This window comes from Giraffa tippelskirchi, chromosome 2 (genome assembly GCF_054371585.1).
Source record: "Giraffa tippelskirchi isolate mGirTip1 chromosome 2, T2T-mGirTip1v1.2.pri, whole genome shotgun sequence".
Lineage (NCBI taxonomy): Eukaryota > Metazoa > Chordata > Mammalia > Artiodactyla > Giraffidae > Giraffa > Giraffa tippelskirchi.
The window spans coordinates 187126949-187144142 of record NC_137276.1 but is presented as its reverse complement, the minus strand read 5'-3'; the positions used below and the strand labels follow the sequence as shown (position 1 = coordinate 187144142).

Here is a 17194-nt window from a genome sequence, read left to right as displayed (position 1 = left end):
AGCAAAACCAGCATCCTTGGGGAAGTCTGTCCCTGGAAAAATACCATCCATCTGCTCTCTTAAGTCCTGAAAAGAATAGGATAAGTATATCTTCCTCTATGGAAATTTACTGAGTTCCTCTGTTTCATGGTGCTGACCTGGCAGCTATAACTTGGGCACTTTTCTACTCTAGCTTTGCCTAAGATTCCTCACAATCAGGCCTGTGGCATCATTATCAACATAACAATGTAATATGAATATTATCTACAAGATAAGTCTTCGCCTGCCTTTTAAAACCAGCGCTGTTGAAGGCAGTATGTAGATACAATTGAGGTGACATTTGGAGTATGGCAAACTCCCTCTCATTAAATGAGCTCTGACCAGAGAAAAGTCTTGAAATGATGCCTGAGGGATAAAGTTGAACAGCAGGATTTTGTTTTCAGTCCTGTATTTTTCTTTTTACAGACCTAGAACTCATCCGTTCTAGGGTTCATCAGCTGCTTTGGTTAGACTTATTCTTCTGACGTCCTTCTAAAAGGAGCTCCAGAATCTCCATCCTCCTCCATCTCTAGGCACCTTCTTTAGTAGCCTGGCAGTCAAGACCTATGTGAGTCTGGTCGTTGGCAGTCTGGGTCCCTCTTGCTGCCTTCTTGCTCTGTGTTCTGGTGTGGCAGCCACTTACTAGGAAGGGGGCAGCTTCAGCATCCAGGGGAAGTTCCCCTAAAATTCTGACCCATGGTTTGTCAGAACGAGGAACTCCACTTAGTTTAAAATTTATTTAGCATGCACATCTTCTGGCTTCCTTGGAGCTTTTTGCTAGGTTTTGTTGTTGTTTTGCATTTTAGAATGATATTCAGGAGCAAGTGCTTTGTGGGCGGAAGAAAAGGAGAGGAGAGATTCTGAGGGCACAGGGTATCTGAAAGAGCAAGATGGGCCAGGGAAGGGAGGGAAGGTTGGAGAGCCTTTGTCTACTTCAAAATTTTCCTGAATGCCTTGCCCTGACAGCAGGGGTGATAGATATGCAGATAGGTCCTGCATTGCTGCTCTCAAATCACACCAGCATTGCAATAGTGGCCTTCTACAATCTGTGCACCTACCTTTGTTGTCTGACACAGGAGAATGACACAAATGGTAGCAATGAACAGCCAAATAAGAGAGCAGTTTATTACACATGGGAGTTAAGAACGAGTTTTGGACAGGTGGTAGCTGGTGGCACCAGGGAAAAGATGCCTTAGGTGGCTTCCGTTTCACTCATGCATTCAGAACAAACTTACTAAACTGGGAACATGACCAAAACGTCCTTAACATTACCCTCAGCTTGACTAAACTTCAGACAGGTTTCTTTCTTCCTGACTATAAGGTCACCTTCACCTTGTAGAGCATTTACTTTAGAAAGCTTGCAGTGGTAAATTCTTTGCCCGTTTGAGATGTAAATGTCTTCCTGGCCTCTTGACTGTTTTACAATCCAGGACCTCCTTTGTCAAGGACCTGGGAGCCATCCTTTGAAATACCGCTGTAATCAGCAAGAAAGATGGCATCCAGATCTGCTAATTTCCTCGGTAACCTAGGAATTGCCTAAACTTGATTAACAGAAGTGTCAAATAGCAAACACAGCTTAATCACAATGACCAACCTCCCTCCTAACATCCTTTAGTACTTTTCCAGTAGCACACCCCAGCACTTAAAAACCCCCTTGCTTTTTGTTTCTAAGGAAGTTGAGTTGTCTCTCTCCTCCAGTGCAAGAGACTTGACCCCTATTGCAATAGCGAATAAAATATTCTTCCTTGCCAGTAAACTCTATTCTCTGCAATTTTTCTCTGATATGTAGAAACTTGAACAGTATTTTGCATACTGTTCATGGGGTTCTCAAGGCAAGAATACTGAAGTGGTTTACCATGCCCTTCTCCAGTGGACCACATTCTGTCAGACCTCTCCACCAAGACCTATCCATCTTGGGTGGCCCCACACGGCATGGCTTAGTTTCATTGAGTTAGATAAGCTGTGGTCCATGTAATCAGATTGGCTAGTTGTCGGTGATTGTGGTTTCAGTCTGTCTGCCCTCTGATGCCCTCTCTCACTGCCTACTGTCTTACTTGGTTTTCTCTTAACTTGGAAGTGGGGTATCTCTTCACGGCTCCTCCAGCAAAGCACAGCCGCTGCTCCTTAACTTGGATGTGGGGTAGCTCCTCCCAGCTGCCGCCCCTGACCTCGCACGAAGGGTAGCTCAAAAACAAAAACAACACCCAGTTGTGGATGGGACTGGTGACAGAAGCAAGGTTCAGTGCTATAAAGAGCAATATTGCATAGGAACCTGGAATGTTAGGTCCATGAATCAAGGCAAATTGGAAGTAGTCAAACAGGAGATGGCAAGAGTGAACATCGACATTCTAGGAATCAGCGAACTAAGATGGATTGGAACGGGTGAATTTAACTCAGATGACCATTATATCTACTACTGTGGGCAGGAATCCCTTAGAAGAAATGGAGTAGCCATCATGGTCAACAAGAGAGTCTGAAATGCAGTACTTGGATGCAATCTCAAAAACGACAGAATGATCTCTGTTCGTTTCCAAGGCAAACCATTCAATATCACGGTAATCCAAGTCTATGCCCCGACCAGTAACGCTGAAGAAGGTGAAGTTGAACGGTTCTAGGAAGACCTACAAGACCTTCTAGAACTAACACCCCAAAAAAGATGTCCTTTTCATTATAGGGGACTGGAACGCAAAAGTAGGAAGTCAAGAAACACCTGGAGTAACAGGCAAATTTGGCCTTGGAGTACAGAATGAAGCAGGACAAAGGCTAATAGAGTTCTGCCAAGAGAATGCATTGGTCATAGCAAACATCCTATTCCAACAACACAAGAGATGACTCTACACATGGACATCACCAGATGGTCGACACCGAAATCAGATTGATTATATTCTTTGCAGCCAAAGATGGAGAAGCTCTATACAGTCAGCAAAAACAAGACCGGGAGCTGACTGTGGCTCAGATCATGAACTCCTTATTGCCAAATTCAGACTTAAATTGAAGAAAGTGGGGAAAACCACTAGACCATTCAGGTATGACCTAAGTCAAATCCCTTATGATTATAAAGTGGAAGTGAGAAATAGATTTCAGGGACTAGATCTGATAGACAGAGTGCCTGATGAACTATGGACAGAGGTTCATGACATTGTACAGGAGACAGGGAACAAAACCATCCCCAGAAAAAAGAAATGCAAAAAAGCAAATTGGCTGTCTGAGAAGGCCTTACAAATAGCTGGGAAAAGAAGAGAAGCGAAAAGCAAAGGAGAAAAGGAAAGATATTCCCATCTGAATGCAGAGTTCCCAAGAATAGCAAGGAGAGATAAGAAAGTCTTTCTCAGCGATCGATGCAAAGAAATAGAGAAAAACAATAGAATGGGAAAGACTAGAGATCTCTTCAAGAAAATTAGAGACACCAAGGGAACATTTCATGCAAAGATGAACTCAATAAAGGACAGAAATTGTATGGACCTGACAGAAGCAGAAGTTAAGAAAAGGTGGCAAGAATACACTGAAGAACTGTACAAAAAAGATCTTCACGACCCAGATAATCACGATGGTGTGATCACTCACCTAGAGACAGACATCCTGGAATGTGAAGTCAAGTGGGCCTTAGAAAGCTTCACTATGAACAAAGCTAGTGGAGGTGATGGAATTCCAGTTGAGCTATTTCAAATCCTGAAAGATGATGCTGTGAAAGTGCTGCACTCGATATGCCAGCAAATCTGGAAAACTCAGCAGTGGCCACAGGACTGGAAAAGGTCAGTTTTCATTCCAGTCCCAAAGAAAGGCAATGCCAAAGAATGCTCAAACTACCATACAATTGCACTCATCTCACATGCTAGTAAAGTAATGCTCAAAATTCTCCAAGCCGGGCTTCAGCAATATGTGAACCGTGAACTTCCAGATGTTCAAGCTGGCTTTAGAAAAGGCAGAGGAACCAGAGATAAAATTGCCAACATCTGCTGGATCATTGAAAAAGCAAGAGAGTTCCAGAAAAACATCTATTTCTGCTTTATTGACCATGTCAAAGCCTTTGACGGTGTGGATCACAATAAACCGTGGAAAATTCTTCAAGAGATGGGAACACCAGACCACTTGATCTGCCTCTTGAGAAACCTGTATGCAGGTCAGGAAGCAACAGTTAGAACTGAACATAGAGCAACAGACTGGTTCCAATAGGAAAAGACTGTATATTGTCACCATGCTTATTTAACTTACATGCAGAGTACACCATGAGAAACGCTGGGCTGGAAGAAGCACAAGCTGGAATCAAGATTACCCGGAGAAATATCAATAACCTCAGATATGCAGATGACACCACCCTTATGGCAGAAATTGAAGAAGAACTAAAAAGTCTCTTGATGAAAGTGAAAGAGGAGAGTGAAAAAGTTGGCTTAAAGCTTAACATTCAAAAAACTAAGATCAGGGCATCTGGTCCCATCACTTCATGGGAAATAGATGGGAAAACAGTGGAAACAGTGTCAGTCTTTATTTTTGGGGGGACTCCCAAATCACTGCAGATGATGATTTCAGCCATGAAATTAAAAGATGCTTACTCCTTGGAAGGAAATTTATGACCAACCTAAGTAGCATATTACAAAGCAGAGACATTACTTTGCCAACAAAGGTCCGTCTAGTCAAGGCTATGGTTTTTCCAGTGGTCATGTATGAATGTGAGAGTTGGACGGTGAAGAAAGCTGAGCACCGAAGAATTGATGCTTTTGAACTGTGGTGTTGAAGAAGACTCTTGAGAGTCCCTGGACTGCAAGGAGATCCAGCCAGTCCATGCTAAAGGAGGTCAGTCCTGGGTGTTCATTGGGAGGACTGATGTTGAAGCTGAAACTCCAATACTTTGGCCACCTCGTGCAAAGAGTTGACTCATTGGAAAAGACCCTAATGCCGGGAAGGATTGGGGGCAGAAGGAGAAGGGGATGACATATGGTGAGATGACTGGATGGCATCACCGACTCGATGGGCATGGGTTTGGGTGGACTTCGGGAGTTGGTGATGGAGAGGGAGGCCTGGCATGCTGGGATTCATGGGGTCACAAAGAGTTGGGCACAACTGAGTGACTGAACTGAACTGAACTTAACTGAACAGCATTTTATCTGAACTGACTGAGTTTGGAAAGCTGTTGACCAAGAGGACAGGATAACTTTATCACACTACACTGTTATCAGCTCATTACTAGGGGTTTGACACCTAAAACATTTCATGTGCTATTAATCACCTACAATAAATTCCAAATCAAAGCCAGAATGCTTCTCATTTTTCTTTGCTATATACATATGTTTGGGCTATCTTATACATATACATATGTGTCTATATATATATATAATATATATATATATACACACACACACACACATGCATGCATGAATGCATGCTCAGTTGCTTCAGTCACATCTGACTCTTTGTGACCTTATGGACTGTAGCCCTCCAGTCTCCTCAGTCCATGGGATTCTCCAGGCAATAATACTGTACTGGGTTGCCATGCCCACCTCCAGGGGATCTTCATGACCCAGAGATCGAACCTGCATCTTCTGCATTGCAGGTGGATTATTAAGAGGTGAGCCACCTGGAAAGCCCATATTATGTATACACTCACACAATTGTATATGTACACAGACACACACAATTAGTAACAGCTGTCATTTTTTGTAGGCCTACATTGTGCTAGGCACCCTGTACTTTGTATATACAGTACTTTACAAGCATCTCCTTATTTAATTCATACAGCATTTCTATGAGTTAGGTACCATTATTTATTTCACAGTAGAGAAGCTGAGGCTGAGAGAGTTAAGTAACAACCTCAAATTGCCCTCAGAGTGGAATTTGAACACAGTTCATCAATCTACAAATCCTGGCATCAAGGTTTTAAAGGTTGCCCTTCAAGGGGTCACTGAGTTATCTCATTAGGATTCTGGCCCAGAGGAAAACTTGTATTTCCAGAAGTGATTAAGGAAGAGCTTCTTTTAAATTGTACCTCCATCTCATCCCCCAGAGGCATGGTAGAAGATTTTGTTATTCTTTCAGTTCAATTCAGTTCAGTCGCTCAATCATGTCCAACTCTTTGGGACCCCATGGACTGCAGCATGCCAGGCTTCTCTGTCCATCACCAATTCTCAGAGCTTACTCAAACTCATGTCCATTGCATTGGTGATGCCATCCAACCATCTCATCCTCTGTCATCCCCTTTTCCTCCTGCCTTCAATCTTTCCCAGCATCAGGGTCTTTTCAAATGTGTCAGTTCTTCCCATCAGGTGGCCAAAGTACAGAGAATGAATATTCAGGACTGATTTCGTTTAGGATGGACTGGTTTGATCTCCTTGCAGTCCAAGGGACTCTCAAGAATCTTCTCCAACACCACAGTTTAAAAGCATCCAATTCGTCAGCACTCAGCTTTCTTTATAGTCCAACACTCACGTCCAAACATGACTACTGGAAAAACAATAGCTTTGACTAGACGGGCCTTTGTCTACAAAATAATGTCTCTGCTTTTTAATATGCTGTCTAGGTTGGTCATAACTTTTCTTTCAAGGGGCTTGTGTCTTTTAGTTTCATGGCTGCAGTCACCATCTGCAGTGATTTTGGTGCCCCCCAAAATAAAGTCTGTCACTGTTTCCATTGTTTCCCCATCTATTTGCCATGAAGTAATGGGACCAGATGCCATGATCTTTGTTTTCTGAATGTTGAGTTTTAAGCCAGCTTTTTCACCCTCCTCTTTCACTTTTATCAAGAGGCTCTTTAGTTCTTCACTTCCTGCCATAAGTGTGGTGTCATCTGCATATATGAGGTTATTGATATTTCTCCTGGCAATATTGATTCCAGCTTGTGCTTCATCCAGCCCAGCATTTCTCATGATGTACTCTGCATATAAGTTAAATAAGCAGAGTGACAATATACAGCCTTAATGTACTCCTTTGCCAACTTGGAACCAGTATGTTGCTCCATGTCCAGTTCTAACTGTTGCTTCCTGACCTGCATACAGATTTCTCAGGAGGCAGGCCAGGTGTTCTGGTATTCCCATCTCTTTAAGAATTTTCCGCAGTTTGTTGTGATCCACATAGTCAAAGGCCTTGGCATAGTTAACAAAGCAGAATTAGATGTTTTTCTGGAACTCTTTTGCTTTTTCGATGATCCAATGGATGTTGGCAATTTGATCTCTGGTTCCTCTGCCTTTTCTAAATCCAGCTTGAACACCTGGAAGTTCACGGTTTGTGTAAGGGAACCTCATCTCAAAGTATGCCCAGCCCTCCATTTCCCTCTACCAGTCACCTGAATTTCTGCTTTGTGGGCTGGCCCAATCTCTTGGAGCAGCCAGTCTGATCTTCATTTCAGGGTTGCTCTGACAAGGACAGCTGCATTCTCCCATGGTGCTTTTAGCACACACTATGTATTCCCTCAGTGAATCTTGAGAATAGTAGCAATTTCCTCTCTGACTAGTGCCTAGGAGCAGGCTCCAACGTTTTCTCTGTCATTCTTTCAATGGTCTGTCTTCTTAGCAGCACTTGGGTGATGAATACAACTCAAACAATGCACTGTGATGTCACCAGCCCACAAGTGATGATGTCAGAAGACGCAACAGTAACCAGAGCATCAAGAAGCTGACAGCAATGGTTTCTACTTATTTCAAAATACCAGCAATGCCAGAGAAATAAGTCCCTGTTAAGAAAACCCAAGTCTTTCTAGTTTCTAATTTTTTAATGAGATGAGAGGAAAAAGGTTTAGCTAGAACCAACTTCAGCACTGCTTGTATCAGTGTGTATGCTTAAAGGAATCACAAAATTTCTATACATCTCACTTTCTCCTCCCCTCTAAAAAATAAATATTTAAAAAAAAATCACAAAATTTCAGAAGCATTGGACTGCCTAGAAAAAGTATCTCAAATTATAAGTGGTTTTTACTGAAAATTCAAGTCCATGTGCCTGATGCACAGTGAGGCCAAACAATACCGAAACATCAGACTTTGGAACAGAGTTTTATTGATGGCCATGCAAGGAGATGGGTGCCTCATGCCTTAAAAACCCCAAACCCCCTGAAAGCTTTCAGCAAAACCCTTTTCTAGGAAAGGTGAAGGAGGCATGTGGTTAGTTGTTGCAGACTTCTTGGTGTCAGATTCTTTGTTCTTGAGGTCAGGTCATGGTCAGGTAACGATGTTCTTGTAATTCTCTACCAAATGAATGTTATTTTCTGTTCTGACAAGAAACTGCAAGGTCCCAAGGCACAGCTTTTACCCTCCGAGATCTTGGTCCTGGCTAAGAGGAGGCAGATCTCAATTGGCAGCTTCCTCAGGACCATGTCTCCAGAACCTGCCCAGGTGTCATCGCTGACAGAGCCAGGCACCCAACCCAGCTGGCCCTCAGGCTCCTCAGACTGCCCAAACAGAGGCAAGGAGGGTGCGGCATGTGGAACTGGGTGCCGCAGACTGTGACCCAGGCAGATGGCCACTGCTCTTAGGTCACAGAGATGGGTTGGGGAGAGGTTCACCACTGCTGAAGGCCTAGGCCAAGGCCAGTGGCTGGCTGTGGTGGGGGTTCTGGAGTCCTGCAAGACAGAGCCCCAAGCCTATTCTCTGAGGCCCCCAGTTTATCCACTGGCCTAAGGCCAGGGAGAAGGTTGGGATCTGCCTGTTCCCTCACTCTCTACCTGAGGACCACTACACCACACACTGTTGGCTGAATCCGTCACTAACTGCCCCTGACTGACAGTTGGTTGCTTGTGGGCGAGGCCCTGCCGTGCCCACCAGTGGCTGAGCAGGACCACGAACAGTTGCTGACTAACAGCTGGTTGCTCCTGGGTGGGACCTAGTGTGGTGCTGACCAACGGCTCAGCAGGACCACTAAGGGCAGCTCACTGACAAACTGGTTGCCTTTGGGTGGGACCCACTGTGGTGCTGACCAATGACTGAACAGGGCCACTAATTGTGGTTCATTGACAGCTGGTTGCTGATGGACAGGGCCCATGGTGGCGCCACCAGCAGGCTGAGCTGGGGGCATTGCCTAGTAATGGTGTGGTAATGAGGCTCAGCAATGTCTGTGTGCTAAGGGCTGCACCCCCCTGTGCTCTGTCACAGGACTATGAATGTCTCCACACACTGAGGTAGGTGGTAAGTCATGTTTTTACTTCACAAACCACCCCACTCATGTGGAACACAGTGAGGTTTTATTCTGTGAACCTATGAAAAGCACCTTGCGGGTTTATGAATCGGGGCCATTTGGATTGAGGGGACCAATGGTGAAAAGGTTTTGGTTCCAGGTTTTCTCCTTCCTCCCTGTTGCAGTGGCTCTCCTTTCAGTTCAGTTCAGTTAAGTTCAGTCACTCAGTCATGTCTGACTCTTTGTGACCCCATGGACTGCAGCACACCAGGCCTTCCTGTCCATCACCAACTCCTGGAGTTTACTCAAACTCATGTCCATCATGTCACAAACCTCCATCCATAGTTCTTCAGGCACTCTATCAGATCTGATCCTTTGAATCTATTTCTCACTTCCATTATATAATCGTAAGTGATTTGATTTAGGTCGTACCTGAATGGGCTAGTGGTTTTCCCTATTTTTTTCAATTTAAGTCTGAATTTGGCAATAAGGAGTTTGTGATCTGAACTACAGTCTGCTCCTGGTCTTGTTTTTGCTGACTGTATAGAGCTTCTCCATCTTTGGTTGCAATCAGTATGATCAATCTGATTTTGGTATTGACCATCTGGTGATGTCCATGTGTAGAGTCTTCTCTTGTGTTTTTGGAAGAGGGTGTTTGCTATGGCCAGAAAAGGGAATGTCAGAGAAGAGAATGACAAACTACTTCAGTATTCTTGCCTTGAGAACCTCATGAACAGTATGATAGGACATTGAAAGATAGGACATTGAAAGATGAACTCCCCAGGTCGGTAGGTGCCCAATATGCTACTGGAGATTGAGTAATAACTCCAGAAGGAATGAAAAGATGGAGCCAAAGCAAAAACAACACCCAGTGTGGATGTAACTGGTGATGGAAGTAAAGTCTGATGCTGTAAAGAGCAATATTGCATAGGAACCTGGAATGTTAGGTCCATGAATCAAGGCAAATTGGAAGTGGTCAAACAGGAGATGGCAAGAGTGAACATCGACATTCTAGGAATCAGTGAACTAAAATGGACTGGAATGGGTGAATTTAACTCAGATGACCATTGTATCTACTGCTGTGGGCAAGAGTCCCTTTGAAGAAATGGAGTAGCTATCATAGTCCACGAAAGAGTCCGAAATGCACTACTTGGATGAAATCTCAAAAATGACAGGATGATCTCTGTTCGTTTCCAAGGCAAATCATTCAATATCAGAGTAATCCAAGTCTATGCCCCAACCAGTGATGCTGAAGAAGCTGAAGTTGAATGGTTCTGTGAAGCCCTATAAGACCTTCTAGAACTAACACCCAAAAAAGATGTCCTTTTCATTATAGGGGACTGGCATGCAGAAGTAGGAAGTCAAGAGATACCTGGAGCAACAGGCAAATTTGGCCTTGGAGTACAGAATGAAGCAGGGCAAAGTCTCTCCTCTCACTAGGCCTGTAACACATTCAGCACTTGCCTCAGATTTAATGTAAGAATTTTATTTCTATTTATTTTTGTTCCAGATATTTTTAAGTGTTGAAGAAATGTTTTGCAAAAATCAACATATATTATCCTAGACAAGGTAACTTAAAGTGCCTAAAAGTAATAATTTTGCCTAATTGTAAGCACTTTGTGGAAAATTTGAAGTGTAGATTACTGATAATCCCATTAACCCAGAAGCAACCATTGCCAGTAGTTTTTTTTTTTTTTCTTTAAGTCTTTCATTCTGAAGCTCTGTTGTTTGCAAATGAAAAGACATGGCCCTTGCCTGATAGGAACTTACAACTTTAAAGGTAATACAAATGAGAAAAACTTAGACAAATTAAGGTGAAAAACTAGATTACATATAAAATAAGGATGATGATGATGCTAGGAGATAGAAACACCAGTTTTTCTATAAACATATATGTTCAATTTTTATACTAATATGAGAAACTTGTAAGAATCCATATACAGAGCCAATTTAGGAAAACAGGTGAATTTTTCTCTGAAACTAGTTAATTAGTGGCTCTAAAACAATAAGTGAATGAGCATCATGAAAACAGCTAATGAGTAAGTTGGGAATTAAGTAGGAGCCTAGCAGGGCTTTCCAGGTGGCTCAGTGGTAAAGGATCCACCTGCCAATGTAGGAGGCGAAGAGATGTGGGCTTGATCCCTGGGTCAGGAAGATTCCCTGAGTAGGAAGTGGCAACTCACTCTAGTATTCTTGCCTGGGACATCCCATGGATAAAGGAGCCTGGTGGGCTACAGTCTATGGGATCACAAAGAGTTGGTCACAACCGAGTGACTGAGCATACACACACGCACAGGAGCCTAGGAAGTCAGAAAACAAATCTAAGATATTTAGTACATACTGTATCTTTGATAGGCTCACTGATTTCTACAGTGTCACTGAGACCTACACTGCCTGGAATCAGCCACTTTCTGCCTTGTCTGCTATTAACATTTGCAGGCAAGCTGCTTCTCCTTTCTAGTGTTTTCTCATTTAAAAAAAATAGGAAAGATAGCTTGTTGTGAGTATTAAGTGAGATAATTCATATTAATGTATTTAATACAGTCCTTGGTACATAATAAGTGCTCAAGAAATATTAAGACTTGTTAAAGTCACTGTAAGGAAGTGGATGAAAGATCAAATTCTGGTCAGATTGCCTTGTCACTCTTGTGGCTTTTTTCTACTTGCTTGTAGGATCAAATCATCAACAACAATCTCTATTTAACAACTTTTTGTCCCAAGAGTTTGAGAATGAACCAGTTTTTTCTTTGAATTGTTTTAAGATAATCATGAATTTATCAAAGGAAGCATTCATGATTTGCTTCTGGGAAGTCCAGAGTTTTCTAAGGAAGACTTTTACATCATAAAGTCTCTAATAAAGTAGTAGTTATTTACTATTAATGAAATCACATGCATTTTCACCATTAAGATGGAAAAACCCCCTAAAAGAATTCTTTATCTTAGAAACAGTAATGTTGGATACATTTGAAGTCCATTACAACTTGGCATTTTGCAGCCCTCAGAGATGCCCCTGTGGTGAGATGATGGAGAAAAGAGACAGACCGAACATGAATATATGTTACATTCCATAAATATTATATATTTACGGAAAAGTAAAAAAAAACTTTTACTTACTATTCAGTGTTTAGCATGAGATTAAGATAATTTTTTAAGACATACATTTTATTTCATTTTTAACTTTTATTTTTATTGGAATATAGTTGATTAAAAATGTTGTGTCAGTTTCAGATGTACAGCAGAGTGATTCAGTTATATGATACATATATGTGTATCTATTCTTTTGAAAATTCTTTTCCCATTCAGGTTATTACAGAGTACTGAGCAGAGTTCCCTGTGCTATATACAGTAGATCCTTGTTGGTTATCTATTTTAAATATAGTGCTGTGTACACGTCAATCCCAAACTTCCAATTTATCCCTCCCCATACCTTTCCCCCTAGTAATGATAGGTTTGTTCTCTAAGTCTGTGAATCTGAAAAATATACATTTTAAAAACTAACATTTATTGTTTTCATATTATAAAATTAAGCTACATTTATTCTAGAAAATTTAGAAAGTAGGAACAAGAAAAATTTTAACATTTTTATATACTTCTGCCAGTTTCTATATAAATAGGTATTAATGTATTCATCATTATAATATGAAGCTTTTAATTTCTAAATTCATAAAGAACCAATAAGTCAACTGACTTACTTTGGTTTGCTGGGCACTGGCTTTTATCAGAAGACCCTATTGTGTATGTTGGAGGAGACCAGTTGTTCGAAATTATTGTTTGATTTCTTTTGAGTTTTTGTAGCATAGGATCTTATTACAGTGTGGTCTGGGAGCCCATATCATCAGTATCAACTGGGAGTGTATTAGAAATGAAGAATTTTCAGCTTTACCACAGACCTAGTGAATCCCAACTGCATAATGTGATTCCTGGGTGATTTGTATGCACATTAAATTTTGAGTAACATTACTATAAGAATAACTTGTCAAAGTATTCAATATTTTTTTTCTCTAGCAAGACAGTCATTTAAAGCCTGATTGGTCCTTATTCCCAAAACAACATCTTCTCCAACCAGACGATGAGCTGCTTCCTGGGTTCTTACTTCCACAAAAGCAGTGTTGGAACGGGTCTAATAAGAGATCCACCAAACAGCCTGCAGGAAAAAGTTTTGCTAGCTCTCCCAGCCAGGAGATGAAAGAGAGAGAATGAATCTGGGCCATACCAACATGCCAATAAAACCCCACAAATTTGAAGGCTTTGTTGTGTAGCATTTTATTACTTTGTCAAAGTGCTCTTCCTGGACTCAGAGTTGAATGACCAGTAAATGGTATTGAACCAATTGATAAACCGATTAATGAAGTTTATCAATACCATTTTCATCAATGGAGGTTTTGATGCAATGGTCTATTGACCTGGAGAACTGAGTCTGGCTTTAAAGATCAAAGAGAAAAAGAACACTCCAAAACAACACAACCTGTCAGTTGAGGAGCTTTTAAGATGGAAGTAAATGTGTGCTTTGTCACCTTCCGATTCCTTATTTGCTGGCTTAGGAATGCATCGACAAAGCAGGGCTGTGGCAATTTCCTGGTAGGCATGACTAATAATAATAGCCTACATTTGACAGCATTTTATGATTCACAAAGTACTATAGCAGTGCTTCTCAGACTTTAATGTGCATATAAATTACTTGAAGATTTTGCCAAAATGAGGATATTGATTCCTAGCAAGTCCAGGGTGGGGGCTGAATTTGCCATTGTAACACATTTGCACGTAGTGCTAATAATTGCTGGTCCATAAAGTGTATTTTTAGTAGCAAGTTCTTACCATGATCTCTTTTGAGAGTCACAGAAATTCTGGGAGGTAGGTAGAGCAAGCATTTTTTTTTCCCTTCTTCATCAGAATATTGGCTCTATGAGGGTGAGGATTTGGATATGTTGCTCATTGCTATATCCCAAGTGCTTATAATAGTAGGCACACAGTACATTTTTATCAGATGGATGAATGGCTGAATCTTAATTTTAGAGAGGAATTTAAATAATACTTTAACCAAAGTCACATTCTATTAAGTGGTTAAGATGGCATTTGAGGCTAAGAATCTACCTAAACCTGAGTTCAGTACAAAATGAACCTATTTAGTGAATTGACTTTGTTTTTGGTAACATAAAAATTTTTTTGAAGGAACTTTTAAAATTGAAGTGTAACGGAATGGCCAAACCATAAGTGTATAATTAATTAATTAATGCAGAGGAGCATACATAACCATCTCTCAGATCAAGAAATTACCAGTTCACCAGAAATGTGCCTCCCACTTCCTTCCAGTCATGATCCTCTGCTTTATTTTTTTTTTCCTTTTTTTTTTTTTATAAATTTATTTATTTTAGTTGGGGGCTAATTACTTTACAATATTGTAATAGTTTTTGCCATACATTGACATGAATCAGCCATGGGTTTACATGTGTTCCCCTTCCTGGACCCCCCACCCACCTCCCTCCCCATCCCATCCCTCTGGGTCATCCCATTGCCCCGGCCCTGAGCCCTTGTCTCATGCATCGAACATGGAATGGTGTTCCGTTTCACATATGATAATATACATGTTTCAATGCTATTCTCCCAGAACGTCCCACCCTCACCTTCTCCCTCAGAGTCCATAAAATTGTTCTATGCATCTGTGTCTCTTATTCTGTCTCGCATATAGGGTTATCGTTACCATCTTTCAAATTCCATATATATGCATTAGTATACTGTATTGTTGTTTTTCTTTCTGGCTTACTTCACTCTGTATAATGGGCTCCAGTTTCATCCATCTCAGTAGAACCGATTCAAATGTATTTTTTTTTAATGGCTGAGTAGATCCTCTGCTTTAGAGGTGGGTGCTGTTATAACTTCTATCACCACAGAATAGTTTGAACTTGATAGAAGTAACATTTTATAATCGATACTATTTAATGTTCGCTTCTTTCACTCAATATTATATTTGTGTTCTTGAAGATAGCAATAATTTACTCATTTTCATTTTATAGTATTCCATTGTGTGCATTGTGTTTGTTCCACAAATATACTAAAATTTATCATATATTTCACTGTTGATGGGCATTAGAGTTGATTCCTGTTTTAGGCTAATATGAATAGTGCTGCTATGGATATTTTTGTACATAATTTTTGGTGAACATATTGCATATTTCTATTGGATGTATTAGTATATTAGAAATGCAACATTTCTGATTTGGAGTATATCAGTTCTTCTTTCTTTTAATTTATTTATTTGGTTGCATTGGGTCTTAGTTGTAGCACACTAAGATCTTCATTGTGTCACGTGGGGTCTTTTGTTGCCTGGCATGGGCTTAGTTGCTCCACAGCACGTGGGACCTTAGTTTCGCAACCAGGGATTGAACCTGTGTCCCCTGCATTGCAAGGTGGATTCTTAACCATTGGACCAACAGGGAAGTGCCTATTTCAGTTCTGGCAGACAGCACCAATTTTTCAAAGAGATTGTATCAGTTAATTGTTTTGTTTTTTCTGTGATTTTTTAAAATGCTTATTAAATTCAGAGGGAAGACTACTTAAAAAGTCATCATTGGTTTTCTCTTAACTGTAAAAGGTTAGCATTTATGAAACAGGAACAGGTTATTTTAAAAAAAGGACAGTTAGAAATTGAAAATATGATAACAGAAATGAAAAGCTCAACAGAACAGTAGAAATCGCTAAGAAATTTGAAGAAACAGAAAGAGATATGGAAAATATAAAATATAAAAAAATTAAAGGACCAGATCATGAGATTCAATACCTTTAAGTTCAAAGAGAGAAAAAAAAAGAGGGAAAAGAGAAAGGAGGAAATCATTACTTAAATAGTCAGAGAAAAATTTCTTCAACATTGCTTTTTTCCTCTGTGTTTGTTTTGACCTCTATGTTTCAGGGCAAAGTCTTACCACATTTATCTCTGACCTTGCTTGCCTATCACATTTAAGAGTGTGGCCCTGAAAGAACTGATTGGAAGTTCTGAGCCTGTGGCTGAGGATTACTACAAGCTTCACTGTACTTGTCAATCCAGTTGGACTATTATTTATAGAAATAAAGGTTACAGTTTCCAGGTTGAAAGGATCCATAGATTTCCCAGCAGAGTTAAAAATAATTAAAAAAGACTCACTCCATGGCACATAATTTTGTACTTTCTCAAGTTCTACAAGTTTCCAGAAAAAAGTCACACACAAAAGATAAAAATCAGATTTCCAAGGAATTGTCAACAGCAACAAAAGAGGCTAGAATATAATGAAACATGGCCTCCAAATTTTTGAGGAAAAGTGATTCCTAGACTTCTACACTCAGTGAAATTCATAAACAAATGTGAGGATGGAATAAAAACATTCAGATTTTCCAGACTCATGCTCTGAAAAGTTTAATCTCCTAGAGCTTTTTCTCAGAGATATGATCTATTAAAATGAGAGTGTAAACTAAGAAAGAGAAAGACATAGGAAATAAGAAACAGGAGATTTAATATTAGAGATTGCAAAGGACTCTTCAGAATGAATGAAGGGAGAGCTAGGCATCGGGCATAGAGACAACAAGCATTAATGTCTAGAATTAAGTTAGAATAAATTTTAGTCTAATTTTACCACTGATAGCTATTTAACTTTCTTGAGGTTTATTTTGCATACATTTATTGGGCTTCCCTGATGGCTCTTCGTTCCAATCCCAAAGAAAGGCAATGCCAAAGAATGCTCAAACTACCGCACAATTGCACTCATCTCACATGCTAGTAAAGTAATGCTCAAAATTCTCCAAGCCAGGCTTCAGCAATACGTGAACCGTGAACTTCCAGATGTTCAAGCTGGTTTTAGAAAAGGCAGAGGAACCAGAGATCAAATTGCCAATATCCGCTGGATCATCGAAAAGCAAGAGAGTTCCAGAAAAAAATCTATTTCTGCTTTTTTGACTATGCCAAAGCCTTTGACTGTGTGGATCACAATAAACTGTGGAAAATTCTGAAAGAGATGGGAATACCAGACCATCTGACCTGTCTCTTGAGAAACCTGTATGCAGGTCAGGAAGCAACAGTTAGAACTGGACATGGAACAACAGACTGGTTCCAAATAGGA

General features: G+C 40.6%; 1 protein-coding gene across 3 annotated transcripts in view; it reads left to right on the top strand.

Annotated features, from left to right (window-relative positions):
• ZPLD1 (zona pellucida like domain containing 1) overlaps nucleotides 1–17194 on the top strand; it is a 664056-nt gene that overhangs the window by 14583 nt on the left and 632279 nt on the right. Inside the window, exon 1 of one of the 3 annotated variants that reach the window (XR_014069132.1) lies at nucleotides 5493–5581. The exons of 1 other annotated variant lie outside the window; for it this stretch is intronic. The gene's annotated coding sequence lies outside the window, so the exon portion shown is untranslated. Of the gene's footprint in view, nucleotides 1–5492; nucleotides 5582–8945; nucleotides 9115–17194 lie in introns of those variants that run through there. One more of the 3 variants, XM_081543086.1, reaches the window with a different exon arrangement.